The 21,087-nt window shown below is 34.7% G+C and overlaps 1 protein-coding gene across 16 annotated transcripts in view; it reads right to left on the minus strand.

The window, feature by feature from the left end:
- The window catches only part of LDLRAD4 (low density lipoprotein receptor class A domain containing 4), a 565,990-nt gene that overhangs the window by 133,088 nt on the left and 411,815 nt on the right, over positions 1-21,087 (minus strand). The gene's annotated exons all lie outside the window — the stretch shown is intronic.

The raw sequence follows: 21,087 nt of genomic DNA on the forward strand, positions 1-21,087 counted from the left end.
AAATCAGCACAGTTGTTAGTACATGGCACCCTCAATGAAGTCCCTGGCTCACTAGAGGACCCTATTTGAGAAATAACACTCTAGGAAAATAGCTCTGGGATAGAAGAGGACCTATAGCAATAATCACATTTTTAATGAAGTTTCCTAACACTCACTGTAGTCACAGATTGCTAGAAAACATTTTCTTTCTTTCCTTCCTCCCTTCCTCCCTCCATCTCTATTACTTTTCTTCCTGCTTTCCTATTAGATAGCATAATCAAGTAGAATGCCCTGCAAGTCCATTGATAGTCTAAATACTAAATGTTTCAGAAAATTCACTTTGCTTCCACCAGAGACTTTAATTGAGGCAGGAATGTGTTGGGACATCAATGAAGCTTTCTTTACCTTAGTTCATTCCCCTCTCACTCTATATCACATCATATCACCAATCTATGACTTCAATCTAATATTAAAGATACAGAGACATAAGAGCACTGGACAAATTTATATCCTGATTCAGATATTTACTCACTCTGTGACCCTGGATAAGTCACTTAATCTTTATCTAAGTTTTTTCATCTGGGGTTATAAAATGGGGGAAATAATTGTGCCTACACCACAGGTTTGTTGTAAAGATTCAATTAAGTATCATGCATATAATACTTTTTTAAAGCCTTCAATATTATCTAAATGCTAGCAATTATTGCCCTTTGTCAGAACCAGTAAACATGGACATAAAACATTTTACAGATGTGAAATACTATCCTATTAATTAGACCACTGTGTTTAAATGAGACATTAGCTCATTAAAGTTTATCTTTCTAGTAGAAGAATGTTCCCTTACTCAATTTGCTTATGCATTTGTCTTACTGTAAGATTTTAACATTTAAGCATTTTGGGGGGGGTTGGGGAGGTATTTTCAAAAATGACATCATTTCCCCATGCATATGGGAAGCTAGGTAGTACAGTAAGGAATTTCTGAGATAAGACATGAGATAAGAATTGTAAAGTGCTTAGTACATAGTAAGTGCTATATAAATGTTAGTCCTAACAATAATAACAATGATTATTATATGCCATAGCAAAATAATGAGGGAATACTGATTGTATCTTTAATAGGGAAAAGGGGGGAGCAAATTTCAAGGTAAAGAGAAGAATATGCTGGATATTGAAATTACTAAGGTTGTTGGGGATAAGCTCAATGTAGATAGTAAGTATACAGTCATGACTACTATCACTGATACACAAGGCACAAATTATTTTCAGATCAGGAATTAAGTAATCTGTTTGAACCCCAATTTGGATCCTGTGGAAGTCCCAGGAATGAATTGAAGGACACAAAAAAGTGATTGCTCATCTGTGCACTTGTTATCAGCATCTGATATTTTTAAAGGGAGGGTTTAAGATTTAATTGGCAGCATTCAATGAGGAAAAGCATATTTTTGAAAGCTTCAAGTAATTTAAAGAGGTGATCCTCAAATTACCCTTCAATAGGCTATACTTACTTTTTTTTGGTTTAACATATTGCTATCCTTATAAAAAAAGGAAACTCTACTCAAGATGTATAATCACTTAACATAAAATGTATTCTAAAACACAAGAACTGTAAGCTATGTTTGCCACTTTTATCCAGAGGACAAATTCTCCCTTAGCAACTGGGCCTCTAAGCAACAAACAGATGGAAAGAAAGAACATTAAGCAGGACTTTAAGGTGAAAGAGTGAAAAAAGAGGAGGGTGGGCATCTTTTCACACTGCTATTTTCAAGTGCACTTGGTAGTCCTAACTTTCAGCCTATTCTCTAGTTTTCCCAACCCTAACAAAAATAAGGTACTGAGCCCCAGATCCGGTTCATCCCTACTGGAGATTAGCCCTGACAATATAGTAAGCAGTGAAGAAAGGGCTTTATACAGCAGAGGCTGATAAGAAAGGCTAATAAGGTTCAAGAGGAAAAGAAGAAAGATTTTCCACAACTATACCCTTAATGACAATCCTCAAGATTCTATATTAGACAAATATTTACTGACTCAAAAGAAAAACTTAATAATCTCCCCATGAAATACACCAGCTCTTCTTGGGTTGGAAATATGAATTCTTGACAGTTATTGGCTGAATTATCAATGTGAGTTATATAATCACTATTTCGAGATAACTTTTATTGTTATTAGGTATCAATAACGTCCACTAATAGCATCTTAAGTTAATGCATTCAATATTATGTTTATTACAGAAAATTTCTGAGAAAAAAGTCATTATCCAAGGATGAAAAAACCTCTGCATATTACCAAATACATTTAAAATTTGTGATATATCTTAGTCTGAGGAAGGAAAATGTCATAAAAAGATCTGCAAAGTTTTAAAATGGGAAAAAATGGTACTTAATTCAATGCTAACTGAATTCTTGTAATGTGACTAGCACATTACAGTCCTGCTATAAGAAATAGTGAAGTTATGTCTTAAAAGAACCAACTGAGGAAGAATATATATTAAGCTAACTAAAATATTCTAAGGCTTACTGGAGTTTTTGCTTTATTTCCTTTAATTTGATTTAAGGGTAATGAAAATGGTCTCAACCCAATTTCTAACAGGCCTATCTTTAACAGGACTATGGCTAGGACTCTGTCCTAAGAGAGTTTAGTGAAAATTCTTATTAGTCTAAACAATTCAAATTTCCCATCTTTTGCTTACTGACAAGTGAAAGTTGTAGGACAGGGATGAGTACTAGGCAACAGTTTTATATTCTCCTCAATGTGAGATGTCAATAAAGATCACAAAGAGCCCAGGAACCATAGAAATCAAAGAGGATACAAAGATGCTGTTAAGTCACCAAAAGTACTTTACATCATAAAAACTGTTATCAGCTGACACTGATTATCTGTATATCTCACACCCGATATTCTTCTTGACATACTGTAACTAACAACATGTGTTGAGTTTCCCTCAAATTACCTTCCCTATTGCTCATTATAATCTGAAGCGATGTAAAATGTTCCTGCAAATCACACTGGATAGATTATTTTCTTTAATTTCTGCCAGCAGCTGTTGATGCAGACTAATAAATAACCAACGCAGAACCCCACTGAACCCTCAGAAAAAAAGTTGTAAATATATTTAACAACCTGAAGAATAAACACCTCTCTAGTTCTCACCTTTCGGAAACCACGTTGGTTAAGAGTATATCTAAAAAGAAGAAAAGTTTTAATGTACATATTTGAAATGCCTGTTGTTTCCAGGAAAATACAAGACACAAATGCTTCTTATTCCCTACCCCTCCCTCTGATCATTAGCAATTGTAGACATGCTCAAATACAACAACTTTTCAAACAGTATTATCTTGTCTTTCATTTTATTTCAAGATCATTTAATTTTGGATGCAAATCTACTCTGCCTTGGAGAGTATACAAAGATTTATGAAGCACTCCCATTCTCACCCCATGTAATTTACCAGTTTCTGAAGCAGCTGGAAACTTCTAATATTACCATTTATTTTATTTTTTAACAAAAGATCTATAGTAGGGAAAATGAAAAAAGACATATTCATGAGGTGTTAAGAGGCTGACATTCTCACCCCAATTTACAATTAGAGCCCTGCTTGATATCTCATTGGTGCAGTTATCTGCTTGCCTTACAGGCAGGCTCTATCACAGTTACACGCTAGGACCTTCCTTTCTGATTTCCCCAACCCCCACCTAATTTGCTCTACACACCACCCTGAGAGATTTGAACACTTTTCCCTCCCACCCTCAACTCCCCCAAGCTGTCCCAGGTGACCTGCCCATGGTTGCCAAGTGCCTAGTCTGCCTACAGCTACCCTAGAGTACAGCCAATTGGCCATATGCCAAGAAGCTTCAATGCCTGCTGAGAAGCCCCTGTCATACTTCCCCTTTTTCAGCCAGTTCTTGTAATATAGCCTGTTTTTCCTATTTTTTTTTAAGAAGAACTTTATCTATGAGGTAAAAATTCTATCCAGGTTATATATTTAATTCAGTATGTAATTGGACAAATACGTGAATATTGAAACTATTATGTTTCAAAAGTTTCTGATGTGATTTCTTTCTTTAAACCAAGAAACAATCACCGTAATACTTATCTCCTCTATTCTACCAATTGCAGACAATTAAAAAGAAAATAACAAAAAATTAAAAAAATAAAAAATAAAACACAATAACAAGTCACAAGGGTGAGGAGTAAAGAAACTGGTTATAAAATGTTTTAAATTAAATTATCTTTATAGAAGTAGAAAGGAACAGGAAGCAAATGAGGTTTGTTAAATCTCTCTTAGGGCAAACACACAAAGTCAAAAAGACCTCCCATCTGTTTTTTGTTTTTTTTCCTGAAACTGAAATGTTTATCTGTTAAAGTTCTGGATCCCCCCTCTCCTTTTTGAATAATTCCATTTCTATGCAAATAAAAGAAAGTAAAATTTAACCTCTTCCTGTGACTGAAAAGTTACTGTAATGAATTTCTCTTCCAGAGAGTTAAGTCTTCCAACAAACACAGGATGATTTCCTGGATGTCTTTCCAAATGTCCAGGACAAAATTTGTCTGACAAAAAGGTATAAAGATAGTTTCATGAGAAGACCTCATTACTTTGGCTAAACCCCCAAAAGCATGTACACAACCTGGAGAAGGGCATACTTTTTAAAAAAGCTTTATTTGTTTGTTTGTTTTTTTCTTCATTTCTTTCTTTCTTTCTTTTTTTTTTTTTTTAAAGAAAATATCAGAGGTCAATTGAATTCTCTAGTCAGAACAACCTTGGTGCAACACCACAGGCATCGGCTCTTTCCTGGGGGACAAATAAGAAAAAAAAGAAGATCAATCCTCATCACAACCTTAAATCCCCAAACTCAGGGTTACCGTAGGCCAGGATGACTTTATTAAGTAGACATGCCCTTAGAGTAAAGCCTTTAGCATTAGCACTAACTGTGGCCAAACTTCCCAAGAGAAGAGCTAGCTCTTCACAGCAACAGTCACGTAGCAACAGAAGCAAATATCTTGAAATGACTGGGCTGAAATGTAATGAGTCAGGAAAACAAGATAAGCCATGGTTGACAACTCCTACCAGTCCTTTCACACTGACACTAGCCCATCTATACTCTCCGTCATATATCCCACCTTAACTCCGAAAAGTACAGCTTATCCATCTGTGGCAGAATACATGGATAAAAATGCGAATGGAGGCTTGGATGAGAGTTTTAGAAGTCAAAACTCTTTCTCCCTCCCCTCCTCCGCCTCCTGATAGGCCCCCCATATTATTGGAAAAAATCAATAATTCTACTCATTGACAACAAGGAGGGAGGGGAAACTTTGTGTCATTAATTCTGCTTCGGAGTCACTCTGCCTATTACTGGCCAAGTAAAGCAGGTACTCTTTCTCCAAGGATTGGTCTATACAGGAAAATACTAATATACATATGAGAAAACTTCTCAATTCTAAGTTTTCTCTCCTCCTCTTCAATTCCAAGTTGTTGAAGGCCTTAAATGCTGGGTGAAGGAGTTTGTGTTTGACCTGTGGGCAAAGGAGTCCACTGAAGATTTTGAAGGAGAAAAGGAATGGGTAATCTTAAATTACATCACGAGAGCACAAAGGTCTGCCTTGATTAGACCACATTTAAAGAATTAGGTTCAGTTTGGGGCATATCTTCTGAAAAACATAGATAAACTGGAGAGCATCCAGAAAGGAGTTTGGTCTGGATACTGAAGGAATTTGAGATTATGTTATATGAGAGTTGTCTGAAAGAATTACAAATGAAAGAGAAGATTTAAGGGCATGGCTAGCTGCTTGTAAGTATTTGTAGGATTGTGACGTGGAAAAGGAACCAGGTTTGTTTTAATTGTTTTCAGAGGACAAAACTAAGGGCATTTGATCAAAGTTGCCAGAAGGTAGTTTTCAGGCTTAATATAATGACAAACTTTCTTATCATTGGAGCTATTCTAAGTGGAATGGGCTACTTCAGGAGTTCATGGATTCTCCCTCTATACTAACTTGAAAGACTACTTGTGGAGTGTTGTTATAGAGAGATTTCTTATTTAGGTATGCCCTATGGCCTCTGAAGTCCTTTCTGACTCTGCAATTCTATTGATAAAATGATCATACTAATTTTTTTGACTAGGTAATTTAGGGGGTCACACAATATAAAACAGTTTCTTCTCTTAAGGAGCTGCCAATTTAGTAGGGTAGACATGTAAATAGTTATGCAACAGAGTAGGCTATGTTAATCTTAAGGAACTATGAAGTCCTAAGGTGGAATGTGGTGTGTGTGTGTGTGGGTGTGTGTTGTGTGTGTGTGTGATGTGTGAATGTGTGTATGTTATATATACTGTGTTCAATTGTGTTCATACTCTTAGTGACCTCATTTGGGTTTTCTTCACAAAGACTTTTTCTTCTCCAGTACTGATGAAGCAACTGAGGAAAACAGCTTTAAGTGATTTGCCCTAAAGTCACATAGCTAGTGTCCTCAGGCCTGGCATTCTATTCACTGTTTCCTCCCTACTTCCTTCCCTCCTTCTCTTCTTCCCTCCTTTCTTCTCCCTGTCTTTGTCTGTCTCTTTGTCTCTCTGTCTCTCTCCCTCCCCCCCCCACATATATAGATAAAATCATATATACACTTTTTCTCAGCTCTCACTCATCTCTAATTTTTTTCCTTCTTTTTAAAGAAATTTATAAATACCAAAAAGGACTGAGAAAAAAAAAGCCCATTTTTCCTTCTCTGTCTATGGTGACATTCTCAAAAAGGAAAATTATCAAAGGCCTCCTCAGTAGATCTTTCTTCCTATTGTCCTCATATTCCTTGGTTGACAAAAACCAACTATATAGATCTGAGAATGAAAATGTGAAAAGTTAAAGTTAAAGAACAGACAGATTTGTTGTTGTTTGGGAAAGGAATGACTGCAAGAAAGCTGACTATAAAGTTTGGATATTGCAGGAGTCTCAATTTCCTCATGTTATGTTCCCCAAACTACAAGAAAATACATGCAAATCTTCTCACTCATTTAAGGTAAAAAAAATATCGTGCATATTCTTATAAAAAAAGGTTTCTGTTTACAGGTTGACTTAAATAAGGGCTTCATTAAAATTTTAACAAGCTTTCTGAAAATAAAATTTGACACATGTGGTGTATCACCATGAAGCCTAAGCACCAAACATATCCAGGATGTGCATTTAGTTAATTACTCACTAATTTTAAAAGTGTTGATACATTCAAGTAGATGCTAAATTTTTTAATGGAAATTATAAGGTATGTAGAGATGAAAACTACCCCCTGAAAATGGTCTATGAAATCTAAAGAACAGTTCTTAGAGGAATTAGCAAAAAAAGATTGCAAAATTCTAGGGGAAAACCATCAGGTATTTCAATGATAGAAACTGGAGTGATATGACAAAATTCACCCAATAAGAAAGAAGACAACTCAGGGAGATAGCAGTAGGAAACATCTGAAAATTATTCCAGAGAATTTAACAGAAATGCAAACACAACAGCTCAAGTTTAGTGTTTCATTGAAATGAAATGCATTCAGAAATAATATTTCACATTAGTGTATTTCATACACTTTTCACAGCAGCATCCCATTTTGTCTCTTGTCATTTAAGAGAAATGTGGAAGCCTCAGGGGTATGCAGCAGCTCAATCATAGGTAAATCATTTACAAGTAAGAGAGTTGGTAGCCCTTTTAACAATAGAATCAGAATATTTGAGCTAATAATAATAGATATCACTTACATAGCTAAGTATTTTACAAATATTATCTCATTTGATCCTCACAACAATCCTGGAAGAAAGGTCCTGTTATTATCCTCATTTTACAGGTCAGAAGTACCTCTTAGCTCAGTAAATCAGGAAAGCATTCCTCTCCACTCAACTAAACCATTAAACTTCAATTAACTGTTTCTATCATAATTATATAATCCCTCTAATAGAGAACTAAGACATCACATTTTTCCTTATGTACAAAACTTCAAGGTACATGGAATTTTTATAAAAATACATATTCAATTCACAGCTACATATTAAGCACTTACTATATTTAAAGCATCATTCAAAAATCTATGGGATAGATAAAAAAGTATAAGGTACAAACCCTCCCCTTCATGAGCTTGCAATTAATTGCAAAGCCTTAGCTTATAGTTTTATCCTTTATCACCTCAAATTTCTTGACACAGACATGATCTCCAGTTATCAAATTTACTGATTTTAGTTTCACCTCATTTCTCTTTTCCTATGTCCCCTTTGGTAGAAATGCTAAAAGAGAGTCAAGCAGGCGATTGTTGGACAGCAACAGAGACACAAGGGGTGAGTCATCAAACTGAATAATGGGGTGGTGATTCTGTCAGAGACAAAACTGCTACACTATACTGATAGACATGGAAAGCAATCGTAGTCAGAGAAGTTTGACTCATCCTTAAAGATGGGGAATGAATAATATAATCATGTGGTTATCTATGATTCTGAAAGAATGAATTGACTGAATGAGATCTATGTATTATTCTACAGCTTGGCTTTTCACATTCATAAGATCAAAAATGTTGTTGCTTAAAGAAACTTAGTCTGACCTCTCTATTTTACACAGGAAAATTTGAAGTGGTTAAGTGTTCAGGTTGACAGAGGTAATAATAGTGGCATAGTCTTGACTTTAGAACATAGACCTCCCAATTTCTCAATTGAATTTTTCCTTTTACATCATGCTGACTTCTTTCTGTTATTTTTCTCACCATAAAGAGTTCTAAAGAGTTCATTTCGATAAAAAATTTCATACTAATAAATGTATTAGTACTTCAATTTCTGGGTCAAGCCATCAACCAGAAAGAATGGTGGGTAATAAAAATTTGGAGCATTTCTTCTGCAATTTTTCATGGGTTTTAATTCAAAAGCAGTTATCAGAGTAGAGGTTATCAAAGATATGTAATTACCCCTTATGGAACTACCAGTAATTGCTAGAAATGAAAAGTCTCTCCTAACCCAGGAAAAAATTCAACTATTGTATATGCCCTGTCTTCCCCAATGTTTTATTATCAGTAAGGTTGGAATTTAGACTCGGGAAAACCCAGGAAGGAATCCTGGCTCAGACATTTATGATTCTTGTGACTTTAGAAAATCATTTAGCTTTTTTTAAACTTTCATTTATCTGTCCAATGAGGTAGGATATTGCTTATCTCACAAGATTGTTATGAAGAAAGTACTTTGCATAAATGTAAAAACATTGTGTAAATGTATTATTGCCATTTAATTATTCTTTTGAATCATATGTACACATCAGCTTTGGTTAATGCACTTAGATTTTGCTGAACTTTTAAAAAATTTATTTGTTGTAAGGGAAGGCTCTATGGAAGGGGCATGGGGAGGGTTATACTGGGAAATGTGGATGATGTAAAAACAAAAAATGTCACTAAAATTTTGTTCTGCCATCATCAGAAAGACAATGTTTTGTTTTCTACATAATAATACCATGAAATCAATTGATAAGTACAAAAGAGGAGGTGAAATATTTTTTAAACATGATGCAATTGTTTACCTTACTACTTAGAGGAAATTTCAGCATCTAACACTCTCTGATAGTTCCCTGGAATAGAAAACAGACTCCAGATATATAGATATTTCTTTTCATAATGATATCTCTTTAGGATAAATGAATTTAGATCAACAACGGTTAGTCATTGGCAAGTCTTTTCTTCAATCACCAGATTAAGTGACCCATCATTTTAGTTTAATTTAGCTTATTTTGAATTGCTAGAGGTTAGTGAATACAGCAAACCCAATCTGTATTAAAACCACAATTTATTAGGAAATTCTGAGAGGAGAAATACAGCTCTTCCCACTCCCTTTCAAAATTATGTGTGATTATTTTAAAACAAACAGCTATAATTCACAAGCTGGGAAAAAAAAACACCAAGTTCTAATTGTTACACCTTATGTATTCCCAAAATGTTACTGAAACAGAGAACAAAATACACAATACTGTAATATTCAAATAATGAAGCCTAGGACTTGGTATATGTCACCAAATAGTTCCACAGGGTCCACTGGCCATGGATATCCAAATCCTTTGTGCTTTGTTTGCTGATCTTATTCTTTGTTTCTAGGTTCAGACTTATTAAAAACTCAATGCAAAGCCTAGGTTTAAGATGTAACAATTTTTAATATATATTTTTAGTAACATGGTGCTTATAAATGAGTCAGGACTAGGAATAGAAACAAGAAGGTAAAGGTTGATACACAGAAACAAAATAGACTAAATTTTAACTCCCAAGAAAAAAGTCGTTTTTGCTACTGGAGCGTTATGAATTCAGTCATTTTCTTTAGGACTTAGTTGAAGTCCAACTTCTGATAAATTTTCCCTGATGGCATCAACATGCATTGATCTCTACTAAGTCTTACAGCAGTTACTATTAGTACTACTCATTTAGTATTTCTCATATGCTGCGTTATTTAGTTTTTCATGTATGTAAGTCTTTATCTTCCTTAACTTGATTATAAGTTCTTTGAGGGCAGGGATGAATATGTTTTATATTTCACATAACTCAGCGTAGCACCTTTTACTAAGTAAATTGTCAATAAATGATCAACTAGGTAGTGGGAAAAGTTCTGGACTTGGAGTCAGAAAAGACCTGATTTCAAATCTGGCTTCAGATCCTTATTAGCTATGTGACTCAGTTCCCTAATTTGCAAAATGGAGATAATAATAGCACTTGTTTCCCAGGATTATCATGAGGACAAAAGGAGATATGTTGATGAAGCACTATGCATAATAAGTAGCATGTTACAGTAGATGTTTAATAAAAAGATTGTTTAAAACAAGCAAATAATTCCTTGCTAATTTATTCTCTGAATCATGCTAGTAAATATTGTCTCTATAATGAATAACACTTTAAAATAAAGTAAAAAGGACCCTTCTTCTGACATAAACACAAGGACTGCTATATTGTTTTATTGCCAAAAGTTCCTAAAGGACAACTGGCATTGGTGTATGGTGAAGAGGACATGTTTATCTTTCTTGACTTCAAGATTACATATGTGCCAGAATTTCTTAGCTATCTATGAGTAACTTCTTTCCATTAAGGTCAGGGATAAGAGTGTGGGGACTGAACAATTAAATCCATACTAAACAAATCAGAACTCGTTAGTTGACCAAAGTTTCTCAAGTTTCCTTATGTCCCCTTTTTCTTACTGAGGTTGTCCCTATTCCAATTTGCTTGAGTTGTAGGTATTACTAAAAAAAGAGTCCCCAGTGCTTCTCATTCCACTTTTTGTGATGTATTTTGAGCTGTGCTGGAAATTTTCAAAGAATATGCCGAATGCTTGTATGACCTATATACTATTAAATGTTTCCCTACTTCACTTCCATACAAAGCATTAAGGGTACTCTGACTATTTTGTAGCTGATTTTTCCAAAGAGAATTGTTGTGGTGATAATGCTTATAAGACTCTCCAAGAACTACAAAGAATTACTAGATATTCTGATTATTAGTCTGAAGAATGAAAAAGCATGCTCTGAGTAAATATAAGGAATACTGTGGCTAAGATTGATATATTGGAGAGGGACTGGAGTAGAACAGAAATATCAAAGATGTGACCCACAACACTCCTTAGTGAGTCCAGAATCAGATAAAATGGAATTGGGAAATATTTAGCAAAATAAATAAAAATACAACAAAACATAGATATTACATTTTAAAACTAAGCCAATATATAACCTACAGGGATTCTTAGGTATGGATTAGTAATCTCAATTTATATTTGAGTTTCATACCACCAGTTCAACTAGACAGCCTCTTAGGCCCTCGTCAACTTCACAAGTTAATGACTCCAGGTATATCATTCATAATGTAGGAACAATTTTTCTATGAGAGGATCAAGCAGAGATGGAGACATTCCTTCATCCTCTTCATTTACAGTACATGTCTGCAGACCATATCTCAATAGAGATATTGATTTTTATATCTTTTTTATTGCTAGGATTTTGGTAGCTTCACAAATTATCCTCCAAGGAGGATGAACTAAAGTTATGATGCCAAAAGAACAGAGAGAAATATTCTCATTTTTTTCATTTAAGTAAGATTTCACCATCAGCTCAGTTTTTATTCAGTTTCTTCACCTAAAGATTCTAGTCTGCATACCATAACTATCCGAAAATCCCACCAAACTACCTTAAAAATCATATGAAGTGTTTCTAAATGAACAGTTTCTCACTAAAGAGATAAACATACCATTTTCATGAAACAAAACATCATTTGGGCATGATAATACTTCAAAATAGATCCTTTCATCTCTGTGGGATAATTCAACTATTTGTCTATAAAGGACTATAATAACATAATAAAATGGAGTATAATGCATGTGCATGATATACAATTTTAATCAGGCTGCCTACAGTACACATGCATATTCAAACATCTTGACAATATTTAGAGAAAGAATCTTTATTGACCCAGAGGTTAATTTTTTTCTCTTGGTGTTTTTTTATATATATATTCGAAGGGTTGTCAGCTCAATCCCTGCTTCTTGACATATCCAAACCAAATATGAAAAGCACACTACACAAAGCAACTTGATAGATTCCATCATAAAAGCATGTCTTATTTACTTGAGCCCTATGAGCCCCACTCTCCAGTAGTCCAACTTCCGACAGGGCTTCTTAAAAGTACTGTACTGCATCTAGTCTGTCTTTTTGGCCATCAAAGCCTCAATTACTCATTTTATCATTTTCCACATGTGGATGACCTCCTTTAAAATAGAACTGAAATCCCAGGTAGCTGGCAAGCATCATCTCCCATTTGTATCTGGAAAGGCAGCCTTCCAAATTTCTTTCTCTGGTCACATTCTATTTGGAATGTGCAAGAAATAAATCAAGGGGAGTCTGAAATCTCTCTTGAGTTGTGAGCTATTCCTAAAAGGTCACTGCTGCTGCATACCAGGCATCCTGTCAGAATTGTGTTGCTGTGCAAGGCTGGAGAGGATAAGCTCTGGCTGCCACCTACTACTATGCCTTCTGTGTATTCACATCTGACAATAAGATCTAGATTCATTTCTTTGATAAATTATCCATTATATTTTATTCTATATCAATGTGGTACAATGGATAGAGAGCTGACTCTTCCAGTCAGGGCAAAGTGGTTTCAAATCCTGCCTCTGAAATTGTACTGGCTGTGTGATCCTGGGCAAATTACTTAACCTTTCTGTAGTCATAGCTGAAAAAGGATGAACCTACACAATCTTAATTATATTAACTCATGAATCTCTCTCAAAGTAAAGGAGAGAAAGGAGAATCTTATGCTATTGTTAATGATTGCTCTAGATACCCTGAATATCATAAATCAGAGGTGAAAAGGAAATTCTTGCAATGGTTAGCACACAGAATAACAGGTTGGGGAGGGATTAGAACTCTGAACAAAAAAAAAAGGAGAAAAGACTCTCATTGTCATTCATCTCTTCAAAGATTTTTCAGAGTTCTTGCTAGTTGGAAGAAATAGATATGATAGGCAGACATGTAGGATCTGGAAAATTTCTAACTGACCTGTAGAAGAAACAGTCCATAGATTTTTGGCCCAAATTTTTTAGATTCTCTGGGGACATGGTCCTTATTGAGGCCATATCTACTAAGTCCCACTTAAAGGCTTTTTGAAAATTCTAAACAGTGAGTTAGAGTCACAATTGTAGTCAATTGAGTTAGAGTAACAATCCTATACTTGTTAATGCTATCAGTGATGATTCAATTTTACCTTTGCAGTGCCCAAGATAGGATATGGAGAGGGAAATGTAAAGCTAAATGCATCTTAGTCTCCTTTCCAATAACCAAGTAGTGTATATTATTCTGCAGTGTTTTCCCTTTTGCTCAGCTGTCATCCCAAGAAAGGGCAACTAAGGGGCACTCTGGAGTCAAGAAAACATCTTTCTGGGTTTAAGTCTGACCTCAAATGGTTTCAGAAATAGGCAAATATGAAATAAATGAACAACAATTAGAGAGATGATTATGGAAAAAATTAATCAATACTTGTGTTCTAAAATGTCTATTTTGTGTAAGAATTAGAGAGAAGTGAGTTTATATTGTAGTTGGGAAGAAAACATATGTAAACAAATCAACATTTAGATATACATGCATTTAGACATATATAAGCAGAGATACTCAGGTGTTCATATTTATTTCAAAGGGAGAACATCCTTCCAAAACTAAGAGTTCACTCTGAAGAGAATTAAACTTGGCATTGGGGATACAATTGTACAATAGATATGATGAGGAAAATGCTCTCAAGTTGCTTACATCTGATGGAGGGTTATTATGTATACAGAACTAATTTCTAAGTGAGTGAGTATTAGCAAAGGATACATCTAAATGAAGTGATCTGAGAAATATGAGAATAAACAGATCACTTTTAGCTGGGAAAAGATTTTGTCTTTAACAGTGAGGTGATTCAGGCCAGTTCCAGTGGTCTTATGAGAGAGTCATCTGTATACCCAAAAAGAGAATTGCGAATCACAATATAGTATTTTCAGTTTTTTGTTGTTGTTTGCTTGCATTTTGTTTTCTTTCTCATTTTTTCCTGTTTTGATCTGATTTTTCTTGTGCAGCACAATAATTATGAAAATACGTATAGAAGAATTGCACATGTTTAACATATATTACTTGCCTCTAGTAGGGGATGAAGGGAAAGGAGGGAGAAAAAAATCGAACACAAGGTTTTGCAAGGGTGAATTTGAAAATTATCTATACATAATATAAAAATACAAAATAAAAAGCTTTAATAAAATTTTTAAAAAATATTTGTCCTTAATATGGACCCCCTTTTTAATCAGTTTTAAAAAGCTGAAATTGGAACACAACCCTTGGTTTTACTCCCTCTCTTCTCAACTTCCTACCTTCGCTCTGCTTCTTCCTATGCATCTTCTATAATGGCAAAATATAATGCTGCAAGGTCACCTAATTAACCCTGACGTGTGCCTGAGCTTCCCAAGCAGCCAGAGTAGCTACAGAAGAGGATTTATGTAGCCAGACTGAGGCTGAAAGTCTTGGAACTTTGGGAGAGGTGCTATGTGTAGGGAATGCATCAGAGCTGCCTACTAGATATAAAGGAATAACATGAATATATGGAGGCCTTCTTGCAAAGCATATCCTATAATAGGGCTTCTTAACCCTTTTTGAGTCTTGCAATGTGAGGTAAATGAAACTTTTCCCAAAGTAATATTTTTAAATCTTTGAAGTAAAATATAAAGGAAAACAAAAAAAAATCAATTACATTAAAATACAGTTTTCAAAATGTTGTTTAAAAAAATGTTCACAGGAGCACTAGTTGATGCAATGGATAGAGCATCAGTCCTGAAGTCAGGAGGACCTGGATTCAAATTTGATCTCAGACACTGAACACTTTCTAGCTATGTGGCCCTGGGCAAGTCACTTAACCCCAATTGCCTCAGCAAAAAAAAAAATGTTCACAGACCCCAGGTTAAGAATCCCCACTCTATAGAAAAAGCGCTGTCTACAGAGAAGATGGGAGGCAGGAAATACCCCTTTATCCCTTTATATGTTTGGTCTCTTCCCACATTAAAATATAAGCTCCTTGAGCACAGGTACTCTTGATTACATTTGTATCTGTATTCTTGGTGCTTATAGCACAATCCCTGCACATAGTAAATGTTTAATAAAAGCTTTCCTGCTTGCTTTCTCATGTTTTCTTGCTCTTTCCCTCTTTTTCTCTTTCTCCCTTCCCACCCCTCTTTTCTTCCCTCATTTTCTCCATCTCTCTCTCTCAAATTGGATTTTTATCAGCGGACCAAGTTCTGAATCCAAGCTCTGGAACTTCCTGCTAAGTGTGAGCCTGGCCAACACATCTCACTTCTCTGGGTGTCAGTTTCCTTAACTATAAAATGAGAGTGTTGTACTAGGTTGTCTGCAGGGTCCCTTCTTGCTCTAACTCCCATGTTGCTAAGAGCTTACTATATATAAAGGGAACAGAATATTCATACACAAGTAAACATTCTTCTGCAAAACTGCCAGCTGCTCATTAAAGGCTGCAGACAAATCTGGAGGCAAGATTGAAGACCCTTCTGTGAACTGTTTCTGATGCTGATTTGTAAGGCGAGTCATAAAGTATTATGTGGAATTAGCATTTTTTGCATAGCCTCACATGTATGGATTCCACCTGGTTGTCTAAAAGCTACGGAGTATTGAGGGGGAAAGGCAGTATCATCAAATGTAATGACAGATTATAAAGCAGGATTTCATGAGGTCCTCCACAACACTTTCCACTGGTACCATGATAAATATATTATGTTAACAACAATCAGCAGGAAGTCAGGAGATCACCTTCCTGGCTTTCATCAGGCCAAGGTCTAGTAGTCATTTGTCAAGGATATTGTAAAGGGAATGTTGAGGGAAAAGCTAGATTTGATTACCTCCAGACTGAAGACTCTGTGATTCTGTGAATGAAGTCAATGACTCTTCCTTTTTTAAATTGCTCTGCACTAATTCACAAAGTCAAGATATTGAGTACCCTTTCAAATGCCAATATTTCAGTTTGGTGAGAATTTACCCATTTGCTAGTATAGGAATAGGAATAGATTAATAACAGATTATCATCTAGGTAAATTAACTTAATATAGAGGAATATAATCTCTATATTAACTTACTTAGTCTATATGATGTAATTGTTCCATCAACTCACTGAGGAATTGGAGGCCTGACAGTCTCACTCCATCTGATTTAGCCTATTTGCCTAGACCTGGCGCATGACTGTAGTTTATGCTATAGCTTCTTGGAGCCACAGGTGAGAGCTGAGTGACAGATGGACACCAAAATTGGACAAGTAGCCCTGAAAAGAATTCAGTAAGCTCCAGAGGTGCTAGTACTTCAGGGAGTGAATACCTGACTTTGTTTTTGCCACTGGATTTTAATGACTGTGGAAGAGAAAGTGAGGCTATTGATTTTTGTGTTACTTTGCAGCATTTAAATCCAATTCAAATGCAAGTCAAAATATCACCCCATGGTATCATTAGTCCTCTTTGCAAATGAAGGATGAACAATATAAAAATGCTATGTAAAATATAGCTATATAAAGATAAATACAGAGATATAAAAATGCTATCATAAGAACAATCATAATATAAAAATTCTCCAAGAAAATCAAGCTTCCAAATGATAAATTATGTGTCACTGTGACGAGAAATGAACTAGAAACCTAGGGAGAAAAACTACAGTTCACAAAAAATTTTTTTTGAAGAATTAGTTTCTAGTATTGTTAAGTCACATATAATCTCATATTATATTAAATGTGTTAGCCAGCATTTTTTTTACAAACATGAATCTGGTTTTGATACTTTGAATATAATTCTATACTTCCTCATCACCACTATCACATACATCTTACATGGATAAAGGCTATATAAAAGCTGTGCCCAAAAGAATATAAATTTTGATTTCCAAAACATCAAAAGATATCTTGAAGTTTATGAGCTAGATTTCTCTTTTAAGGACTATATTTTTTTTAGATACAATTGAAGTTAAGTGACTTGACCAGGGTCACAGAGCTAGGAAGTGTTAAGTGTCTGAGGCCAGATTTGAACTCAGGTCCTCCTGACTTCAGAGCTGGTGCTCTATCCACTTTGCCACCTAGATGCCCCTAAGGACTATATTTTAAACCCAAATCACTTTGATTCTCTTTGTTTGGCCAACAATATGTCAAAGTCCAATCCCTACTTGTTACTGTTTGGGTCCTGAGGGCTCAGAGTGAGTGTAAATACCAAGTGTTTCTGTTTTGTCCAGAAATCCTGAGGATCTCCCTCCCAGATTAATTTTTTAAACTAGGTATAAAAGACTATTCTTTGCTTCATTTACTCACCTTAAACAGTGAATGGTGTTGAAACTGAGACATGGAAAAGATCTTAATTTTAAAAGGCCAAGGTCTCTTACTGCATCCAGAACCATCTCCAGTTATCCTGATATACATCTTGCCACTGGGACCCATATGGTTTCAAAAGAGAGAATGAGGCTTTACACAGCCTTTCCTCATTTAACTTTCCTGATCTCACAGTCCTCTTCAAGAACAAAAGACAAACAACAATAACAAGCACACACACACCATATTACATACAGAACACAGACATCTATATATATATAACATATATATATATATAAAACATATATATATAACATATATATGTATATGTACTAAACACAAACACTACACACACATCGTTTTTTCTGCTTCACATTTTTTTAAATGTGAAAAATCACACACAAATTCTGTACCATACCTTACTAAGGGACATTTATTCTCCATATGAAGATTAAGGAGTCTCTAAGAGCTCGTTGACAAGAAAAGCCTAATATGCTCCTACCAAAACCCTGAAAGCTCCAAAGGAACTACTAATCCATATTGAGGAAGGGAAAAATATGCACAAAGAGTATATTTCACACATATTCAATGGGCTCATTTGCTCTATGATATTACTATAAAAATCCCACAGGAAATTAAAGGGGGAAAAAAAAAGCTCAAGTTGCAATAGAAATATCATTCCTTTTCCAAGCTTGAATCCCATCGTATATACTAAAAGACTATTGAAATTTTTCCTTTTCACAATATATACAACAAAATACATACACAAACACACACATAATGGCTAACATTTAGAAAATATTTAGTAATGAGGCAGGGGATTTAAGATTAGATGCAAAAGGTTATAGTGGAACGCTATCAATCAGTGAAGACCACAAGCCATCCAGCACTCCTTTCCACTTTCCCCAACTCTCACCCTGCCTTTATAGTCTTGTATATCATTTCTAGCATATTCAGTCTAGGGTCTGATGAAGGTGATCAGAGTCAGTATTAAAGGCAAGAGAAGGTGCAAATAGAACATTTCTTTTGATTCAAGTACCTACCAAACTAAATTCTGTCCATTTATACATATCTCAGACTCTAAATATGAATTATTGATTCTAGAATCTTTGAAAGGAAAACTTTGGGTCAGTGTATAGAAATTACATGTAAAAAGATATTGGTTGTACACATTATTTCCAATGTATAAAAATAAATTCATTTAATTATATTATGATCACTTTTCTAAGTCAATAGATTGTTTAACACTAATATAAAAAATAGGAACCACCCTTCAGTGACTTTGGCTGAATTCTCATATGACCAGCCAGGATTATGGAGACATTCAAATCTTTTAAGAAGATAGAAAGTTTGCTATTATTGTTGTTGTTTTAACTAGTTATCCTCATAGCCCTATAGGATTGGCAAAGTCTGCAACTTGGCTCATAATCTCAAAGACAGAAGTTAATTTTATGATATTTAGAAGCCTAATTTCTGCAATACATTGTCAAAGGGATTCATTAATCTAAAGCACACACACACATCCATTCCCCAATCATAGGGTTTTTAATTAAGACCTTCTAATACTCAGGCACAGTTGGGGATAAGTAGCTTTAACAAGGACAACCTTAATTTAGGACTGAAGAGGAATGAATAGTGACACAAGCTAATTTAAGTGGTATTTCAAACTACTTAATTTTTTTAAAAAAAGCATATCATACTTGTAGATTTAAAAATTGGGAGAAAAGGCATGCTCTTAGTCCTGTCAGGAAGCAGAATACATAGTTTTATTGTAGAGGTATATACACTGAGCCTATGTTGACATTTGTGCTGGGGATATTAATTTATACCAGGAGAGTATGGCTCTCACAACCTCTGTTAAACTGAATGGAATTGAGAAGAGAGATGGCTGGGGAGTTAAGGCTAGGACACTTGGGATTTGATATTTGGTACAGATAACATTAATTTTCTTAGTGATCAATGGTCCAAATGACTGCAAGGATTGAGGTCTCCCTTAAAGCAAGAATACAATGCCTGCCAATAGAAGAACCATGAATTACTAATCCATATTAGTACTGAAATTTTTAACAACTAATTTCTTTCTCAGTCTTAAAGCTAAAAAATTAAATAATTGAATTTTGATGATAACTTCCCAGGCCTGCTTGTGTGGCTATCCTTCAGTGTTTTCAATTATCTAAAAAAAGTTTTGAAATACTCAAAACAAATTTTACTTTAATTTTTAAATGGGATGTTTGCCATAAGGTTCTTTTTTGAAAGAAGTACCTGTGTGTCTGTGGGAAGGGAGGAGGAGAATAAGGGAGAGGGTGAAACAATGTTGTGAAAATAAACAATAGATTTTTAAATTCCAAAAAAATTGGGAATTATCACTTGATTGCAGTGGGCTTCAAGATTCTGGCTCATTTAAAGGGGCAAAAATGACCCTATGCTATGAAAGAGCTCTCTATGAAAGAAGAGAACAAATGGAAACACTTAGAATATGGACCATCACAAATGGAGTCCCATATTTCTAGTGATGTGGCTATAGATTATTGTAGGTAAAAATGCTTACTCTGGAGCTAGGAAGACCTGAATTTAAATTCAGTCTTAGACATTATAGATTTATCAGACAAGTTATTGAAATCCAAGAAACTATGAAACTTACAATTAGGCAAATCACATATCATAAAAATAATTTTCATTTTTATATTACTTTTGAAATATTAACCACTCAAAAAACTTAGAACTACTCAACAAAATACATGCAAAGAGGCTTCTGAGAAGTAAGAGAAAAAAGGAAAAGGAAAAAATGAAAGATTATCAACTATGTTGCTCCAAAATATTGTGGGATTTCTTTAAAACATATTAAATTAAACTTGGTTCAGTTCTCATTGACAAAAGGCAAAATAGTCAAAAGCAAAGGCAAAATAGTCAAAAGCTAAACAGTCATTTTAGTAAAGAAGATAAAAAAAATCCTAATGTTTGAAAATAGAATCTGTAATTACATAAATTTATAGGTAAAAGGGCCCTTAGAGATCATGTAGTCCTTTCCCCCCCTTTTTTTTATATTGGTTCTATGATTTCATTGATGTGAGAAAACTTTTGTTTGGAGTGTGGCAACTTCTTCCACTAAGGCCAATCAGCATCTGTTCTGAAATATGTGGATTCAGAGTATTACTTACTTTGGCAAATGAGGAAATTTTTGAGATCCAAAGAAGTACAGCAATCAATCACATAACTAGCAAGAGGCAGGACTTGATCTTAAATTCAGGTCTTTTGACTTTATGTCCAGTGTCCCTTATTCATTCATTCATAT

This window comes from Sminthopsis crassicaudata, chromosome 1 (assembly GCF_048593235.1).
Source record: "Sminthopsis crassicaudata isolate SCR6 chromosome 1, ASM4859323v1, whole genome shotgun sequence".
NCBI classification, from domain to species: Eukaryota; Metazoa; Chordata; class Mammalia; order Dasyuromorphia; family Dasyuridae; genus Sminthopsis; species Sminthopsis crassicaudata.